At 34.5% G+C, this 21,267-nt stretch overlaps 2 protein-coding genes across 3 annotated transcripts in view; one reads left to right on the top strand and one right to left on the bottom strand.

Moving 5' to 3' along the window:
* Rpb7 (DNA-directed RNA polymerase II subunit Rpb7) overlaps window positions 1-21,267 on the top strand; it is a 525,952-nt gene that overhangs the window by 85,992 nt on the left and 418,693 nt on the right. For both annotated transcript variants that reach the window (XM_067120360.1, XM_067120392.1), the window contains one exon: window positions 11,707-11,820. The gene's annotated coding sequence lies outside the window, so the exon portion shown is untranslated. The remainder of the gene's footprint in view (window positions 1-11,706; window positions 11,821-21,267) is intronic.
* Window positions 1-21,267, bottom strand: part of LOC136848112 (uncharacterized) — a 408,534-nt gene that overhangs the window by 84,020 nt on the left and 303,247 nt on the right. The gene's annotated exons all lie outside the window — the stretch shown is intronic.

The following is a 21,267-nucleotide window of genomic DNA, read 5'->3' on the forward strand; positions in this document are numbered from 1 at the left end:
ATATATAATATATATATATATATATATATATATATATATATATATATATATATATATATGTGTGTGTGTGTGTGTGTGTGTGTGTGTGTGTGTGTGTGTGTGTGTAATTCTAATAGCCACAATACCCTCTTAACTTCTCGAATTCTTCGCGCTTTTTGGATGTGCTTGTAGCTACGAAGCCGTACATCCAGACACAAGAAATTGAAGACTGTGATTGCCGGTCGCGGGACACGAACCCGCGTCGCCTTAACCACAAGGAGGTCACGTTGCCGACCTGACCAGGTCGGCAACGTGACCTCCTTTGATCCAGACGCAAGACTTGCCAGGTCGGCAACGTGACCTCCTTGTGGTTAAGGCGACGCGGGTTCGTGTCCCGCGACCGGCAATCACAGTCTTCAATTTCTTGTGTCTGGATGTACGGGCTTTGTAGTTACAAGCACATCCAAAAAAGCGAAGAATTCGAGAAGTTAAGAGGGCATTGTGGCTATTAGAATTACATATGTGTCTGGTAAAAGGGACCAGTAGATTCTACATATATATATATATATATATATATATATATATATATATATATATATATATATATATATATATATATATATATATCCCAGTGTATATACAGTATATAATATAAACTGTATGTATATATATTGTGTATGTATATAAAGATATATGTATAAATATGTATGTGTATGTATGTACTGTATGTAATAGACAAATTGTATGCATCCATGTATATTTGGTTGAAAACATTGTGACGATATACATAACTGAAACGGAACTAATATCCTCTCTAAATAATTAGAAAACAAGGTTTTATCAGAAGCATTAGGTAAGAATTTGATTCATTCATTTCATGTAAAAAATCCGAAATCTCCTTTAGGTATTAGTTTCGAAAGCAAATTTCATTGTGTTAGAGAAATTGTAATAAGTTTTCATATGATATTTTTAAGGCTGCTCTGTCGACGATATATCTTGAATGGATTTTACCGCAATAAAGATCCTGCAAAATAATTACGTTGCAACATAGTTACGGTACCAAACGGATTTCATTTCGGCTCTTATTTATTTTATGTAGAATTATTATTATCAGTGATGTGTTGCATATTCCCTCGACAACGTGGAAATCGCATTAAGGATTGTTTGTGCAGAATAGGCTTCCATCGGTACTTGAACCAAAGCTTATAAAAGATCTAACATGTAAAAATGATTTTCTCTGAACCGTGCGTTTCATGCACCGAAAGTTGTTATTTATTAAAGTATAAGTTTACTTAATTGTTACAGGAAAAAGTAGAAATTCAAATCGGAAGCTCTTGAGATCATTTCTTTTAACTATTTGTCTTTCCTCAAGTAAACAAGACCTTAAACCTGCTATTTTGAGGACATTAAGGGGAGAGACTGCGCCATGGACACTAACAGATCGGAACGATATGCATATCGCCAGTTAACAAATACGTAGCATATTTTTTAAATACGAGGCACCAGTACCCTTAAGAGATCTTATGACCGATGTAAAAGACAGCAAGCTCCCAAGCAAACTTCCGAGAAAGGTTTACTTATATCACTTGCCAAAAAAAAAAAAAATAAAATAGAAAGGCTCAGTTATCACGATCTTTTATTTCCTTTAGCCCTTCACCCACCCTTCGTAGAGAGAAACACCGTCTCTTCTTTCCCCTTTTCTGATATTTTTCGTCAGACAAACAAATCAACTAGAGAACTTCTATCAGCTTACTAGTTTTACTCCTGACTGCTCGAATGCTCAAATGGCTGTGTGAGCTCAGATTCACTCTGTCACACGAACCAGAAATGCCTCGTCGCAATATTCTTTGAAGGGAGGGTTTCGACTGTTCTGATGCATACACACAAGCAAGTGCTAAAAGGAACATGAAAACAAACATCTCGTGTGTGTGTATATATATATATATATATATATATATATATATATATATATATATATATATATATATATATGTATATATCTACATACATGTTAATGTATATGTTTACGCTCGTGCGTGTACGTATAATTTTATTGCAATTTTATATTTATGACCAGGTACACGTCTATGAATGCAGAACTTGTGGTTCCATAACTGGAAATTTCTTATTAATTTTAGCAATGAGGCTTACTGGAATTGTTCTACCTCGGAGAACATTCATTTTATGTAATTAAGACACGGAAACAGGTGACACGCAAATAAAAACTGATAATTGCATTATTTTCTTTCCATTATATCCCAGATTTCTACTCATTCGAGCATTTCGTCCTTTTGGATTAAAAAAAAAAGAAAAAACAGAAATAAATATTTTATTGTATGTCCAAGAAAAAGGACGCTTATGAGTTTACATAATAACGTTTTTCTTATGTTATTGCGATGGTGTTTAATAGCAATTTAAGTGTGTCGTTTTCAAGCCTGCGTGAATTATTTCAGTGCATGATTTAATCCACTGATCGGATAAAGACCATATCAATTAAACAGTCGAAATGAAATGTTTAAAATACGCACATGTGTGAATGAAGTGCGTTAGTTGAGGGAAAAGAGATGATTTCCATTAAACCGTGAATTTCTGATATCGCAGCTCCTTTTAGTACAGTATGCAACGCGTGTGGCCATGGTGGGTCAGTGAACGCATGTTAATGAGGGTAATACACGAGTGGCCGCTATAAGTGCTAGTATGTATAAGCAGAATTGGGTGCTTAGTATAAGATCAAGTGTGTACATTTTGCAGTTATGTATAGGTTTCTTTTATCAATACGTAGGATAAAATTTCATTCACTTATTTTTTTTTATCATGGGTAACATAAGGTTAAGGAAAGGCTCTTAGTTTGGTTCTTCAGAAGCTGTCATTCTCATTACAAGAGGTTGTTGGGACAGAGCTACATTTGTGATATCGTGATAAGAAATCCAAGAAGAAGAAAATGTTAATTATGGTTTAATAATACGAAGGATTATAAATCTAACAGTATGGGACAGTCAGTTAAAAGTTAAGTATACCTTAGTTTTACCAGACCACTGAGCTGATTAACAGCTCTCCTAGGGCTGGCCCGTAGGATTAGACTTATTTTACATGGCTAAGAACCAATTGGTTACTTAGCAACGGGACCTACAGTTTATTGTGGAATCCGAACCACATTATAGCGAGAAATGAATTTCTATCACCAGAAATAAATTCCTCTAACTCTTCATCAGACGGCCGGGGAATTGAACTCCGGCTCATCGAGTGACAGTCCGCAGCTCTACCGACTCACCCAACGAAGAGATTGTCATTCTTACTACATGAGGTTGTTGGGGACAGAGCTACATTTGTGATATCGTGATAAGAAACCCAAAAAGAAGAAATATTTTAATTATGATTGAATAATACGAAGGATTATAAATCTAACAGTATGGGACAGTCAGACCGTTACGGCATGCTTTTGGTGCGAAATGATATATTCGTATGTCAGGAAGGCTCGGCATACGGTAAAGAAAGTGGCAAATACTTGAAGTAATCGTAATGTTCTGTGCTGAAAAGAGACGAAATCAGTGTGATTAGGTGTATAACAGCTAAAGGTGCAACCCCTTCTACTAGGGCCTTGATAATCTTATTATCTTTGGTTTACTATTCAGTGATCGATGTTGCAAGGATTTTTTTTTTTAATGAGCATTATTGGAGTAACCTGGAACTCAGATAATTACATAGAAAAATACCAACATATGTATAATTATATTTACATTATATATATATATATATATATATATATATATATATATATATATATATATATATATATATATATATATATATATGTATGTATGTATGTATGTAATGTATGTATGTATGTATGTATGTAAATTCAGTCGTGGAATTAGAGCGTTGTACACTTTCCTTGACGCTATATGCATATGAACACACACACACACGCACGCACGCGCGGGCGCATAAACATATTTTCATACTTAATGTTTACAGTAAAATTGCATACACCAATTTAATGAACTTTTCAGTTCTCTTCAGGTTCATTTTCTGGAGCGGATTAGAGAATTTCACAATATATAAATCAATGAAACAAGAGGGTTTGAACAAAGGCGTGGCTGTTGTTTGTGGAGGAATCAGTGTAGAAGGGAGATGAATTTCAGTAAGAATGTAATATGTATGTTGGAAGAAAATTGTTGAGTCATTTAGGTATTTGTTAGTGAATGCCACAGATGTTAGTTGAATGAAAAATGTGGGACTTGTAGAATATGTGAATTAAAGAAAGCATCGATTGTTTCGCAAAAAATTGTGGAACGGTTAGAATTAATTGGCATGTCTGATATATAGCTACACACAAAATTACAAAAATCGAAGACAGGGCAGTCAGCGAGAATCCCAAAACTTGGCAATAGAAATAAAGAAATGGTCTCATGCAGCCCAGGAATCGTTGATTTCTGTACGGTCTATATTGGCTAAATTTTGTATTGTCGGAGAGTATTTCATTAATTTTATCTAAATAATCGGACCTATTCATTAATACAACACCCCTACCTTTATCGGGCTTGGTAATAACTATACTGGGGTTATGAGGCTGCCTGAGAGGTGAACGAAAAAATTTTCCTTGACATCAAAAGAAAAAAAAGAGTCGAAATATTATGTACAAAAATGACTGTATTCCTCTTTCCGCTGAAAGAGATCGATAGAAGAAGCGAGGGCTGAGTTACAGATCAGGCAAATAGACTTCAATTCTAATGTGTTGAGAACCTGAAATACCCAGAACACAAAAGCTGTACACCACCATGGGAACGTAGAATCCCAACTTAAAGACCTAATATTAGGGATGAAGAAAGGAGCTTGTTTTTGAGGTAAATATAGCAATTTCCGAACACAAATCATTTGAAAGGCGCTTAGTGGCGTATTTAGTTATAAAAGGAAAGTAATACATAAAGGCGAACCCTTTATTCTCTTGTTTACTGTTCATGTTTATTGTGAGCGTTTTATTTATCTGTAAATCTGATCTTAAATTTCGGCATCATTTTGAAGTAACAATTTTCCAGGGACGGCGCTGGAAATGATTGATGAATTTTCCCCTCAAGGTAACTTTTCGAACAATCGCACAAGTTACATCTCGGCTTTCCAGCAACTCCCTACTTAATTGTATCATTCTCCCCGCTTACAAACTAATTATATAAAATCAACTTTGTACATCACAAAGTTTCACTCATTTTGTTGTTATGAAAGCAATTATGATGAATTGCTGAAGTTGTCCCGTTTGAATGATAATTTAGTTTTCTGCGATTAAGTACACAGGAAAACCCGATGATTTAGTTATGGCTTCTGCTCTTCCTTAAAATATGGTATAGTTTTTATGACCCTTAAAGGGGGAAAAGAAAAGGTTTTTATTTATAGCAATATTTAAATCTAATTAAGTGGGTTATTTTTTACTTCGTCAAACCAAAGGCTTGTGCCTCAGCACAATAATAAGAAATAAATTATTTTAATGTTTTTCAAGAAAGCTCTTGCTCATAGTTAGACATTTTATCTTTTATAAAATTAAAAATAAACAACAAGACTTTAGCCATCTTACGTTTAGTGCTCACACAGGTTCCCTTAGTAGTGAAAGAGAGAAAAAAAAATAAAAACGAAATTCGAGAGAGAAAAACACGAAATGAAAATACGCTCTACCCTGACTGACCTCAAATAACCTCACAGCCGACGGGTTTTCGCCTCCCGGGGGACCTCCTTACCAGCTTGACTCCCAATAGCCTACTTTACACTGTCTCTTACTGGAAATACCGTGAACTGAATCACCAGCTGTAAAAATTTTTCTTATGACATATCTCTGTACAGTAGTATCTCTTGAATTAAAAAAAATGAATGGCAACTTGTTATAAAAAATTTGTAGGAATGTAGTTTTCCTAAACTTTTTTTTTTTTTTTTTTTTAGGATTCAACGTCAGTAATATTCTTTAATGTAAAGACATTTTAAGGAAATGCTTCTGGCATTCTAGGACAGGTATTTGGTATTTGTGTTTTATAGGAGGCTTAGATATTCCTAAATATACGAACGTTGAACAGTTTAATATTTTGAAACATTGCTTCTTTTAGTTATTTGACCTATAAAGCGACGATGTTCATGACACACAACGAACTCTAAGAGGCCATTTGTTTAGTCAGATTTTTACGGGTAGTTAGCCTTTGCAATGAAAAATAAGAAATATGTCCCGATTCAATGGGCGGACACTTTCAAAAGCGCCATCCAATTTTCAAAAGAATGAAACACTACATCAAACACCAACTGCACCAAAAACAGCCTTTTGTGTTGTTCTCCCCCTACGTAGGTTTCTATACTGCAGCCCTGAATAACTGAATCAACTTTATCTTGGCTTTTTTCCCCGCTTGCCACTTTTACGTTTTGTTTCACGGACCCTTACATTTTATAGACCCCTGTTTTTACGGGCTAAAAGACAACCTTCCTAAGCTGATGGTGTTGTATACGTTTTTGTTTGTTCACTGTATGAAGATTCTCTGTCGTTTCTACAACAACAAAAAATTGTCTTCGAAAGCTATTTTAATGAAAGGCAAGCACATTTCGTAATTTGGTAGGCCTTGATGACTCTACTTTCTTGATTGTTGTTTGAATTAAAATTCTCAGTTGCTTCTATTCTCTTGATGGCGCTGTGAACTTGTTTGTTTATTCACTGAATTGTGAATGATCTGTCCAACAAACTAACATTGTCTTCTTAAATATTTTGTTTAGTTCCCGTCAGCTATGAAACGTCAAGAAATTCTTTAATGAATTCGTACAACTTTCAGTGTTCAGAGCAGGAAGCTCTTAAGAAGTGAGACCTTCCTTCGGGGAAATTTGGGTATCCAGGTTTTCGTGGTTAATGCAAAGTGTACAGATAGATACCTTTGACGATACGTTAATCATTCTTGCCTGCAGAAGACGTGGAAGAGAGAATATATGCAGTAAAACAGAATATTTCTTGTTGGCGTTTATGTAAGCACAGGAAGATTCACAGACAAATTCTCGCAACAATGGCATGGATTGACAGGCAAATTCTCGCGACAGTGATATGGATTGCCAGACAAATTCTCGTGATAGTGACATGGATTGGCAGACAAATTCTCGCGACAGTGACGTGGACTGACAGACAAATTCTTGCGACAGTGACATGGATTGACAGACAAATTCTCGCGACAGTGGCATGGACTGATAGACAAATTCTCGCGACAGGGACATGGGTTGACAGACAAATTCTCGCGACAGTGACAGGGATTGACAGACAAATTCTCGCGACATTGACATGAATTGACAGACAAATTCTCGCGACAGTGACATGGATTGGCAGACAAATTCTCGCGACAGTGACATCGATTGACAGACAAATTCTCGCGACAGTGACATGGATTGACAGACAGATTCTCGCGACAGTGACATGGACTGACAGACAAATTCTAGCGACAGTGACATTGATACATACATAACATAATGACCTGTAGAACATACAGAAAAAAAATGGGCGTAGTTGCCCAAGTATACATGACTTTATTTAGCATAGCTCATGAAATAAACAAGTAAAAAATGCGCCTAAGCTTCTTCGGCTCAATCGAGTTTCTGTACAGCCGCTACAGCGCATAATCAAGGCCACCGAAAATAGATCAATCTTTCGGTGGTCTCGGTATAATGCTGTATGAGCCGCGGCCCATGAAACTTTAACCACTGCCAGGTGGTGGCCTATCCTATATCGTTGCCAGAAGCACGACTATAGCTATCTTTACCCTTAAATAAAATAAAAACTATTGAGGCTAGAGGGCTCCAATTTGTTAAGTTTTGAGGATTGGAGGGTGGATGATTAACATACCAATTTGCAGCCCTCTAGCCTCAGTATTTTATAAGAAATGAGGGCGGATAGAAAAAGTGCGGACAGAAAAAAGTGCGGACGGACAGACAAAGCCCAAAGCCAGCACAATAGTTTTCTTTTACAGAAAACTAAAAATCGACGGTGAAAGAAACTTTTCCATCTTTGATACCGCTGATTTATTATGATGATGAAAGTAAACTAACTGCATGATGAACCCTTGTGAAGTATGTCATATACTATAAACAGGGCTAAACAAACCTATTCTTCATCCGAAAATGCTCCTGGTTCCTGTGACCATGATTCTGGTATTAATTATTATTGATCATTTTTGCCTTTAATGCGTCTTCCTATTCTTCTGAAATAGGATTTATTTTATGTGCGCTCATTACCCTTTTTACATTTCTATAACCCCTTTCCCCCATTTTTTCAGATTACATTTTATGTAATTTTAGACTATGTATAGTATAGACTGTACTATATATATTTGTGTGTGTGTGTGTATAGACAGACAGATAGATAAAGACACACATTAACGCTCGTGTATCCAAGATGTATGCTAATATGTATTAAGATATTTATCGACGGTGTATTCCTGGTCATTAACAAGTATAAACAGAGACGTAAAAGTGCTTAGAAGCTTCTGTTAAGTCTTTCATACTCAAGCATTTCCCATTCATAAGTCAAAAGCAACTTGGTATAAACTTGAAAGACTGGATCAAGGGGAAATACTTCAGGTATCCGCTAAGTTTACACCTAATTAATGAATATGCAGACAAGAGTTTCCTCACTAGAGTGGGTTCCACCTGTTGCCACGTGCGACGAAGGATATTATGATCCTAATGATGTTAAACTGAAAGACTGCGTTACATGCCGTCTTTGCACTTTTGGTAGGTCGGGTTATTTTGGTATATGTTGCTGTTTAGAGGAGTTGTCGGCTAGCATTCGCTAGGCCCGAGTTCGAGTCTCCGGCCGGCTAATGAAGAATTAGAGGAATTTATTTCTGGTGATAGAAATTCATTTCTCGCTATAATGTGGTCCGGATTCCACAATAAGCTGTAGGTCCCGTTGCTAGGTAACCAGTTGGTTCTTAGACACGTAAAAGAAGTCTAATCCCTCGGCCAGCCCTAGGAGAGCTGTTAATCAGCTCAGTGGTCTGGTAAAACAAAGGTATACTTAACTTTGAAGCTGTAATTGTTGCTACTTTGGTACATTGAGTTGCAAATTTGTTGACTGAGTTGTAGTTGATGCTATATTGTACTGTATATTTTATTATTATTATTATTATTATTATTATTATTATTATTATTATTATTATTATTTCAGTAGATGAAACCTGTTCACATGGAACAAGCATACAGGGGCCATTGACTTGAAATTCAAGCTTCCAAAGAATGTTGGTTTCTACCTCCCACCGCAGACCCCACACTGCAGCAGTAACTGATCATGATACAGAATCAGTGAATTTTCATCGCCCTGGGCGAAACGCGAACCCGCAACATCTGAGGGCATACCACGACACTAACCACTATACCAGCGGACCATCTATTTGTTGTGGTTGTGGTTGTTGTCTGTGGAATTATCACACCTGTTCTTGCGATTTTAGTTGATAGAGTTGTTGCGGGTGTTGTTGCCCTTTAACGGACTAATTTGTTGACGCCATCATTTCATTCTGTTTTTTTTTCCAAAAGTTAAGTATATCTTAGTTTAACCTGACCACTGAGCTGATTAACAGCTCTCTTAGGGCTGGCCCGAAGGATTAGACTTATTTTACGTGGCTAAGAATCAATTGGTTACCTAGCAACGGGACCTACAGCTTATTGTGGAATCCGAACCACATTATAGCGAGAAATGAATTTCTATCACCAGAAATAAATTCCTCTACTTCTTCATTAGCCGGCCGGAGACTCGAACTCGGGCCTAGCGAGTTCTAGGCGACAACTCTACCGACTCTCTCAACGAGGAACTTTTTTTTTTTTCCCCAGATTTCCTCTCAGAAATGAAGCTCTGCTTCTAGTTAAAATGATTCTACTGAATGATTTGACCAAGTATTCGAGCTAATATTATCATGACCTTGTTATCCATGAAGTCTTTTATGACCACATAACAAAGAAAACTAAAGCCATAGCCACCAACATGCAGACGCCCTTGCTCAACAAACCAAAATTTAAAGGGCTAAGGAAAGCAGTTTGAGCACATGCCAAATTCTCACTGTTAAAATTAGTAATTTCATTTGAAATAATTTTAGGAAACAAACAAAAAAGTTCGTGTGGATTATAGTATCAAGTCTTAAATGGAATAAACAGCTGTTTAAACATCTTTTCTGAAAAGTGCCGTGGTGCCTGATAAACTAAAGGTATATGATAAATAGATAAAAAAAATACATATAAAATAAAACATTAAGACGCCAAAACAGTAATTGATTTAAGGAAAGTGAACGCATCTTTTAAATGACTGTATATCGGAGAAACGTCGTATAGCCTCATGCATAAGATGTATGATTGAGAAAGCTAAGAAATACGAAAAACCTTTTTTTTTTTTTTGTTAAGTAAAGCTAACAAATATTAAATATTAAGAATGAAATACAAACATTGTCAAATGAAAACAATATGCATCGAATGAAGCTCCGGAATATACTTTATAATAATTTATCAGTAAAGCAGTGTGTAACTAAAACAGAACAATAAAGACACCATGAAGCCAGAGAGTATTGATATTAGTCAGGAGAAGTGATAAACAACTAGATGAAGAGCGTGCGCAAAATAAAAATTCGTGGAACCGAAGGCAATTCCGCAATTGATGAGCCCCATCTAACGAATTATAGATTTAATGGACGCATTTAGCTCCCTAACCATTTGATTAATGGCAGCTACACGAGAGGGAGAGACCGTTGTTAAGTGATATGGAATACGTCAATATCGCATAATTTGAAGATTCTTGTTGGCTTAGAATGAGAAAATGATTGAAATATAAAATGATTTCGGCGATTCTGGTTGGTTCATAATGAAGGGACGATTGAGGGATGAAAAAAATATATTCCGTTAGCCTCATAATGAGGAAAGGATTGAAGGATAAAAAATGTTGGCGATTCTGGTTATTTCATAATGAGGAAATCATTAAAAAAGTTAGATTCTGATTGGTTCATAATGGGGAAATGATGGAAAGCAATTTTTGCCCATTATTTGTGGCTTTTAATGGAAAAATGAATATAAATAAATAAAGTGATAATTCAGGCTGCCTTATATTGAGAGTGAGATAAAAAAATACAAATGATAAATGATATAAGAAAGGAAAAATTTACGCAACGAATGAATTGGATCAAGAATTAAATAGATATTACTCGATCAGGATATCTCATTTTGTTTGTTATTATTTTTCATATAACTTACATGAAGTTTGAATAATGAAGGTTTTTAGCTAGAATAATTGTATCATCTTTGCCATTCTTTCATATGAGCAAATCGCACTCGAACATTAGATATATAAATGGAAAATTAAGAAAACCGATTATATCTCATTATTTCATCAGACAGACATTATATATATATATATATATATATATATATATATATATATATATATATATATATATATATATATATATATATATATATATATATATATATATATATATATATATATATATATATATATATATATATATATATATATATATATAGAGAGAGAGAGAGAGAGAGAGAGAGAGAGAGAGAGAGAGAGAGAGAGAGAGAAAGTTTCATTAAAACAATATGAGATACATAACTATTATTTATTTTAATCTTCAGATGCTAAAAGTTAAGACAAACAACATAGTATTTCATTAATACTTTTAATTGTAGAAATATAGCTAAAAACTTTACTAATCATTGTGGTTTCGTTTCTAGGACCAAAAGGAGCATAAGTTCAGCTTTTCAGTTTTGTAAGAAGCCTTTCAATGAAGCACATACATAGGATAAAAACTCCTCAACATTTGGCTCTCAAAGACACGCAATGTTAAGGTAAGAGAGAACAATTAGTACAAGTTCGTTGAAACTGCATGTACCCTGTAGGGGGTTAGTGCCGTCAGTGCACCTCACAAGGTGCACTGTAGGCATTACTAAAGATTCTTTGCAGCGTCCCTTCGGCCCCTAGCTGCAACCCCTTTCATTCCTTTTACTGCACCTCCACTCTTATCTTTCTTCCATCTTCTTATCCACCCTTTCTCAACAGTTATTTCATAGTGCAACTGCGAGGTTTTCCTCCCGTTACACCTTGCAAACTACCTGCTCTCAATTTCCTTTCCAGCGCTGAATGACCTCATAGGTCCCAGTGCTTGGCCTTTTGCCTAAACTCTATATTCCATTTCCATTTCCAAATTGCATGTACCCATGAAACAAATGTATTTCTCATCGGTGTCTTTAGGTCTTTCTCAAATAACACCTTGCCTCACCTGCAACAGTTCATAATTACCAGGACGCTCATTCCAGATGTCCCTAATGACAGCCAGGTATAATCATATGCAAATGCCTCTCTCATCTGCAGGAGTAACTTGAAACTCTATTTCTTGTTTATACATATTGGTAATTTTTCATGGTTAATAATGTGTGTATTTTCGTTTTAATGATGGACGTCACAGCCATCCAATAAATATTTGTTAATGTTTTTATGATGCGATTAAGTTCTTCATTTTGTACGCACCCTACGCGCAATTAGTGCTCGCTGCGTTGATATTCGTTCTGTTATTCTCTTAGTTTGTTGGTTTCGTGTCTCGCTCTCTCTTCTCCCCTTGATATTTCTTCGCGTTCTTCTTCACCTCTAAACGCCTGCACCAGTGTTTAGCTCTGCTGGAACCCGATCCCAGTTTGTAAGGAGCTCATCCATCATCCACTTTTTAATCAATTTCTTTCAGCTGCACTTTAAGATATTGGAAGTCACGTATAATTTCCTCACCTTTATGATAAAAAATGGGGCTCTTTGAGATTGATCGATGAATGAAGGCTGATGAAAACCCTATTATTACTTTGGCGTTATATCACTTTCAACCTTAGTCGGTTTTGGCTTTTAATATTTTCCTCCTCATTCGCTTCAGTACCGTGAGCGTTTGTTTGCTTTTGTATTCTTTTTTTATGAGGCGAAAGGGTGCTGTGTTGATTGCATTTTGTGCTGAAAGATTTTGTTGAATGAACCACATATACCTATAATTTGTGTTTTTGTCAATCTGTCATTTAGCAGGTGCTTCTTAGATTTAACGTAAAACATTGTACCTGACTTCTTCTTCAGTGTTTTAATAAGTAAAAATTTAATTTCAGCTCTTTCAGCCCTCTTAAATAATCATGTTTTCCTCCAAGGCTGGTTGCTGTTTCTCTCAGTGTTGTAAGACAGTTCAACAAAGTGAGTTTCTGGCTCACGGCCGTTGACCTATCACATTCTTTCCATTTTGCTGTCTTACAAAGACATATCCGAACTTTAATTAAGTTTTATAGTACTGTGCTAATTCTACTATTTTTACCACAGGTTTAGTAAGCGTAAAGTAAGGGGACATTAAAAAAAAAAAGATTATTGTATACTTTGCCGTTCTAGAATTCTGTACGGGACCTCTGGTGGTTTTTGGTCGGCGTTTTTTATATTACCATTACATGCCTTTGGGGCGTTTTTAACGAGGAAGGTTTGAGAAATGATGGGCAGAGTAGATTCCAGTTAATTAATGTGGGCTCATTGGCCGTGAATTGACAGGTCTGTTTATTGGTCTGTAAATTTCGAGGCTAATTAGGATGGTTGGATTGATGACATTTTATTATAGCGAATTTTTTACCCGACTAAGGTGACTGAATTATTGGTCAGTGAAATATAGTTTGTGTGACAGGTGCTGCCTAATTCCATCTCAGCTAGTAGAACCCACAGCTGAATCAGTAAAATTTTCCCTAGTATTAGTTGTTTTATTAAAATTCATGCTTATGAACTTGTGATGAAAAGATAGGCTGCTCCAAATACATTAATGTCCAGGGTTTGTTTGTCATCTTATATACTTCAGATGTTTCTGAACGTTTTGAAGCTTAAATATTTGTAGAGGCACACCTTATAGCGTGCCTATTAAACTTAGCTATCCCTCTGACTTAACCTTAACTAGCCCTCAGTACTGAGTTAAATAAGTCGGAACTAAATCACACCACTAACAGAAAATCTCCCAGTTACATCATTTAGAGTTATTAAAGAGTCTTTACAGCTCATGTACAGAAAATAGCTGAATTTACAGTAAACAAGGAGGAAGAAGAGGAGGAGGAGGAGGAGGAGGAGGAGGAGATTTAAGAGAAGTAGCAAAAAGAATTGATTGGATATGGATGTTATTATGATGGATAGTAGTAGCCATATGGTTATTTTTAAAAGCGTCATATTTCTTGTCTAATATATACTGTATATATGTGAAATTTTTTATCACACCGTCACCGTACAATCATGAAGCTACAAATGTCGTTTAATATCAAATTCACGCTGCCTCGGGAATATCCCCGATGGGGAATTATCACCGAAGGGGAATTTATAAGTGATAAATGGACCCGGCAGTACCAATCCATTTATCACTTATAAATTCCCTTCGATGATAATTCCCCACCGGGAATATTCCTGAGGTAGCGTGAATTTGATATTAAGCGACATTTGTCGCTTCACGATTGTAATTATGTGTATATTTGTATAATATATATATAGTATATATATAAATATATATATATATATATATATATATATATATATATATATATATATATATATATATGTGTGTATGTAAATGTGTGTGTGTGTGTGTGTGTGTGTGTGTGTGTGTAAATTAAAAATACAAGCCTCCAATATCCAGAAAAAAAGAGAAAAAGTTGGGCCGCTCACTCTTTTCTACTGTGCTTAACGTGTGTTCTTTCTCTGTTTTTAAATAAGTGTCCTCAGCCTGGCAGCGTGCTCGGGTGAATCAATGTGAATTATTTGTTAGAATTCAAAATCGGAAAATACTGAGCTATTTACGAAGGTTCTCGAATTAATTTCCATGGCTGCATTAGAGACTTCCTTTTAATCAGGTTCTTTTAAAAAGAAAGGAAGATACGAATTAGCTCTCATGATTTAATTTGCAATTATTCACTAAAATTTTGTGTGATTTAAGTTCTGCACATTTTCAGGTCATAGCAAACCAGTGCTTTAACATGGATTATGGACGAGATTCAGGACCATCGACTGTCTTTTTAGGGTAAAATGATAATATGCGTGACTCCATGTTAAAATTGCAACTCAGTAAATAAGGAAGACGTTCAGGAAAAATTATGGCCAGTGCGATTGCCAACCACTTGCAAAAACATGAGCTCTTCATGATAGTGGTTTCTGAAGAATGTTTGGCTTAAGAAATTAATAGTAAACATTGGATAGTCCGTCGACTCGTAAATATCTGAATTTTACACGCTTATTTATCACCGTACATGAGAAGCATCCTCATACAAAATGCTTTCTTTATTAGAAAAATTTCATTAATTTAGTTTCTTTGGGAACTTTAGTCTTCAGCCATTGCTTCCAGAGATAGTTTTTGCTGTCATTTTACATTTCAGCTGTATATTTACGCGGAGAGCAATTAGGATAGTTTTTTCTTTCCGGTTAATATCTGTAATCTTTGGTAGTTTTAATGAGATTTTGAATCTGTGCACAACGACAGTTATTGCAAATGATATATAAGGGTAAAAGAAAAAATACGTGTTTGGTCGAATTCATATAAACAAACGCACAGACGCACGTAGTAATGATATACTGTATATGTATATACTTGTATTTTAAATAGTCATGATGACCTCTTCTTAATTTCTCTACACTTTTGATACGTTTGTATCCGAAGGGTGTGTAGCAGTCGAGGAGAGGTTAGTATGACAATTATGTAATATATAGTGTGTATATATTATATATATTATATATATATATATATATATATATATATATATATATATATATATATATATATTCCATTACTATTGTCGTAGCACATACTAGATATATATATATATATATATATATATATATATATATATATATATATATATATATATATATATATTTATATATATATATTACAATGCCCGTGAAATAATTATCGATGATTAACGTATCAAATCTCCAAGAGATGTTAAATGCATAACTATATTCAAATTTTATAACACTATTCAGTTATTGCCTTTTCGTATTTTTCGGGCATGAAATATTATTTTTCAGGTGTTAAAAAGAAACGTAGAAAAAATGCTAGCATGCAGCTACAGGCATTCGTGGATAACGAGAAAAATTTCCCACTTTTTTATTTAAAGGGGAAACATTGCTCTGGAAATAAAATATAAAAATGAATAACCATACTTGCATTTTCAAAAGGGCTCGCCAGTTCAATTTCATTGTCCTTTCCCAGACTAAACTTATATTATTACAAAAACTCAGACTGGCGGTTCACACATATATTACAAAAACTCAGACTGGCGGTTCACACATACCTGATCAGAAGCAAATAACTTCATCAATGTGTACTTTTAATAATAATAATAATAATAATAATAATAATAATAATAATAATAATAATAATAATAATAATAATAATAATAATTTTTTGTTAGTTTGCGTTATTATCAGTATTATTATTAATAGTATTAGTAAACTACGTATTATATAACCCAGTTTTTAACTGTTGTACTAAGGATGTTTTACAGAAGTGTGGAATGGTTGGTCATCTTTCGACTGAAATTTATTAACTGTTTTGCATTTTACTGATTACTAATCATACAAGTGATTAATGAGTGAGAATGGCTGGAATATATTACTTTATATTTGAGGATTATTGGCCAGTGGATTATGTAATTGGATTTAATTATATTGGGTCTGGCAAATAACCAAACTGGTCATACTCTTAAAGGGTAAATTATAAACAGGCTTACTTCTCGTCACTTATAAGATATATCTGTATTTTAAATAGTCATAATGACCATTTCTTAATTTCTCTACACTTTTGATACGCTTGTATCCGAAGGGTGTGCAGCAATTGAGGAAAGGTTAGTTTGACAGTTATGTAATATATACATATATATATATATATATATATATATATATATATATATATATATATATATATATATATATTATGTGGTATATATATATTTGAATATGTATATATATTCCGTTAAGAATAACATCATTCATAATATCTTCTTTTTGCACAAATAAAGGCCTTACAATTGGTTGTAAATCAAGTAGGAACAAAAGTACACATTAACAGTATGAGAAGGTAATCATGATAACATTTGATAGTGTAACAAAGAACTCAGAAGAAGATTAGTTGAATTACTGGTTTACATTTGTCCTTTTATTCTTCCCAGAGCTTTTTGTGAAGTAGAACAACAAAATAAGAACGACTTGAGATTAATATGCCTGTTAGTTCTGTGATTAATTTTACTTGTCTCTCTCTCTCTCTCTCTCTCTCTCTCTCTCTCTCTCTCTCTCTCTCTCTCTGTATATCTACATATACTATACACACGCACACACATATATATATATATAGAGAGAGAGAGAGAGAAAGAATTATATATATATATATATATATATATATATATATATATATATATATATATATATATATATATATATATATATATATATATATATATAGCGTGTGTATGTGTGTATGCTTTCATGTATTAAGCCACAAATAGTACATTAGTATCAAATTCATTGCACGTTTGGAATATAGTAATTCTTTATAGTATACGTTAACCCCAAGGAAAGGTGAATTCAATGTTAATGGGTGAGATGCAGCTTAATATTTAGAAATATATATGTAAATGCATACATATATCAATATCTATATCTCTCTATCTATCTATCTATCTATCTATCTATATATATATAATCATCATTAATATATATATATATATATATAATCATCAAAACAAAGAAAACAAAGTTGTTTGCCACATTCACTCTCTAAATGCTAAATAGTGGATGAACACCAGAAACCTCATAAGCAGCTCATAAACGCCTCCCCCCCTTCTTCACTTCCTTCTTCACACAGCAATAATCACTAACATGCACGCCCTCTCGAGCTTCTAGGACATCAAAGCCATTACGTTTATTTACTTCCTCCGTTCCATCTATGTAGCCATTTCTAGACCTTCCTCTCCTGCTCCTTCCTAATCACTACTGGATTGCATGAAAAGTGTTATGTGATCAAAGTTACGAACGAGAGGTTCAGGAAGTCATTTATTGAGATGAGTGCAGCTTTTAGGTTGCTTGTTACGATGAATACGGTGAATAGAAACGTTCCTGAAGGGCTAAATTTTGTAAAAATCTGTAAGAGATTATGTCGATAACGAGGATAAACAAGTGAAAATGTTGTTGATAACCGAAGCAAAAACTGCAAAGAAACAAACAACCAGATGAAAAATGCAACGAAACAAAACAAACTCCAAACATGATACACCGATTTCACCCGTGTGATGTCAATAAACACATTATTAAAAACCTAATTAGGTATGTCCCAAAAATAATTGAAGTCATTAATTATGCAGAAACCTACTCCCAGGACAGTCAGCCGTGACTCTCTGCCCATCACTGAAAACATCATCAAAGCAGAACAGCCTAAATATCTGAACTAGCTAATTGTTGATCAAGTATTTATGAGCTATGCTGAATTATTTAGTATTACCGTCTTTAGCATAATTTCATCTTTGAATTTTTTTACCTCTTGTTCAGTGGATTTCTCGCGTTTTCCTGATATTATTTGTAAAATCTTCTACATTTTGTGTTTGAGCTGTTTGTGGGTAAAGTCAGCTTACTTGCTACGCTTCAGTTTTTTAGAGGAAATAGCTAACACTTTTCCATTATCAAACACTCTTGTTTTAGCCATAGGCAGACAGATAAGTACACGCATACACATAAACCTGGACATACACACACACACATTATATGTATCCAAAAAAGTATATATATATATATATATATATATATATATATATATATATATATATATATATATATATATATATATATATAAATATATGTTGATATATAAAATATTATTGCTTGACTTCCTTATATATATATATATATAAATATATACAGTATATATATATAAATTATATATATATATATATATATATATATATATATATATATATATATATATATATATATATATATATATATATATATATAATGGTAATGCATTTTTCTACTTCAATTTATGTAATTTTTAAATTCCTCACAAAAACATTGAAACTGGTAAAGCATTTGCCAATTAATGCAATTCCCAGACTAATGACAGATCCAAATGTAAAATTTTTCATAAGCCGAATCTACCTTGGATGAAAAGAATTGCGTAATGAAATATTATATGTATATATTTGTAACTGCATAAAACTGCCAAATAGTTCAACGTTATGGCAATAGGAAATGACTTTTAATTTTTCCATTTTTAGACGGCTGGAAATGTACAAATACTCCCAGAAAATTACTTTAAAATGTTAAGAAAGGATAATGTTATAGAAATGATTGATGTCTGTAAAGATAAGACTTAGAAGTGTAATCACCGGGATGCTAAGGAAATAAGTATTGTTGAAAATCTTATTGAGTAGTATGAATGACATGAAAACAGTAAGCGACCTACTATTTTAGCACATTTTGTAAGCTTTTCTAATTTGCATTGCAAGGAATCGTTGAAGGAGATTGTTAGTTCATCATGCAGGAAAGATACATTGCATAGAGCACAGAAAATAACATGTGCGATTACAGTAGTTAACAAAATTATCATTTAAAAGGAAACACAATTTTCTTGTGGGAAAGAGTTCTTATGAAGCACCTGTTTATGACGAGAGGGAAGGGAACCTTTCAGAAGTGATGCGATGGTAACAGGCTTGCATGAGAGGCACGAACCTTCATAACGCGTATGATCCACGTGATAGAAATGCAAGATGGAATTTCTCTCGGGAGAACACGATGTAAGTGGCAGTTTGCAGACGGCGATTAAGAGCCGTTAGGCTGAAAGCGAAGTCTGTGACTTGATATTCAGATGAGAAAATGACTTGCTGGATGAAAATGTACGAAGAAAATTTACTAGGAGATACCTACAATGAAGTGAATTTGTAAAAATGGCGAAGCACTGAATTTAATTTGTATTTATAGGGGAACTGGACTGGCAGTAAATGCCCTTAATTAGCCCAGACTCGAAGAAAAGCGTTAAAGGGGGTGAAAGTTAAAAAATAATGCTTAACCCCGAAGCAAGCAATAGGTAATACAGGGTGCAATAGTGCAATGCTTATAAAATCCAAGATGACGTATTCACTTGCAGTATGATAAATTTATTTGATACATTTGTGATGACAATTCGAGCAGTGCAGTTGATCACACGTATGGGTATAATATACAGGGTGTCCATAAAGTCTCTTTACAATATATATTACAAAAAGCCATTGATTAGATATCTAAATCAGATTTGTTCTATGTAGTCAACAGTTTTTAATCACATTGCTTTTGTGTATTTCAGGTACCCTGTTGATGAAAGAGGTACTGTTAAATGAACCTCTAAAAAATGGCTACTCCTCAAGAAAAGGCACAATTTGTGTCATTGTGTATTGAAACAAAATCGGATACACATTCAGCAAAACTACAGAACTAAGTATGGAAGAGGTCCACCGTCACATCCGTTAGTTCGTGCATGGCACAAGAAATTTATGGAAACAGGGACAGTGTTGGATAAAGGGAGGGGTGGACGACCAAGAACATCTGAGGAAAACATCGATCGTGTAAGACAAACCTGTGATCGTTTTCTTACAAAGTCCATCCGTACTGCAGCCATACACTTGCAGCTACCGCGTTCAACGGTGCGCAAAGTCATACAAGAGAACTAGCAATTGTACGCTTACAGCGTGCAACTCATACAGGCACTCGAGCCAGATGATAAACCAAGACGAAAAGAGTATGCAGTTAACATGCTGAAACGAATTTCTGAGGATAAAACGTTCCTCAATCGAGTTTGTTTTAGTGATGAGGCAACCTTTCATGTTTGAGGGAAATTGAACACACATTATGTGAGAATCTGAGGATCAGAACATCCCCATGTGACTAGGGAACTTCACCGAGATAGTCCAAAGGCGAATGTGTGGTGTGGGATCATGTGCAATCGAATTGTTGGTCTATTTTTCTTCAACGAGACTTTAGTTACTGCAGATGTTTACCTTGACCGTTTGACTGAATATGTGGCACCACAACTGGATGACCTTCAGCCAACGATCATTTTCCAGCAAGATGTTGCACCACAACACTGGGGACTGCGTGTTCGTGGGTTCCTAGATCAAACATTTCCAGACCGGTGGATTGGAAGGGAGGGCCCAATTCCTTGGCCACCTCGTTCACCAGATATGTTATATTAAAGGTATCGTGTGTCGAACAAAAAGATACGGGACATCACTGAT

Source organism: Macrobrachium rosenbergii, chromosome 2 (genome assembly GCF_040412425.1).
Source record: "Macrobrachium rosenbergii isolate ZJJX-2024 chromosome 2, ASM4041242v1, whole genome shotgun sequence".
In the NCBI taxonomy this organism is placed as follows: Eukaryota; Metazoa; Arthropoda; class Malacostraca; order Decapoda; family Palaemonidae; genus Macrobrachium; species Macrobrachium rosenbergii.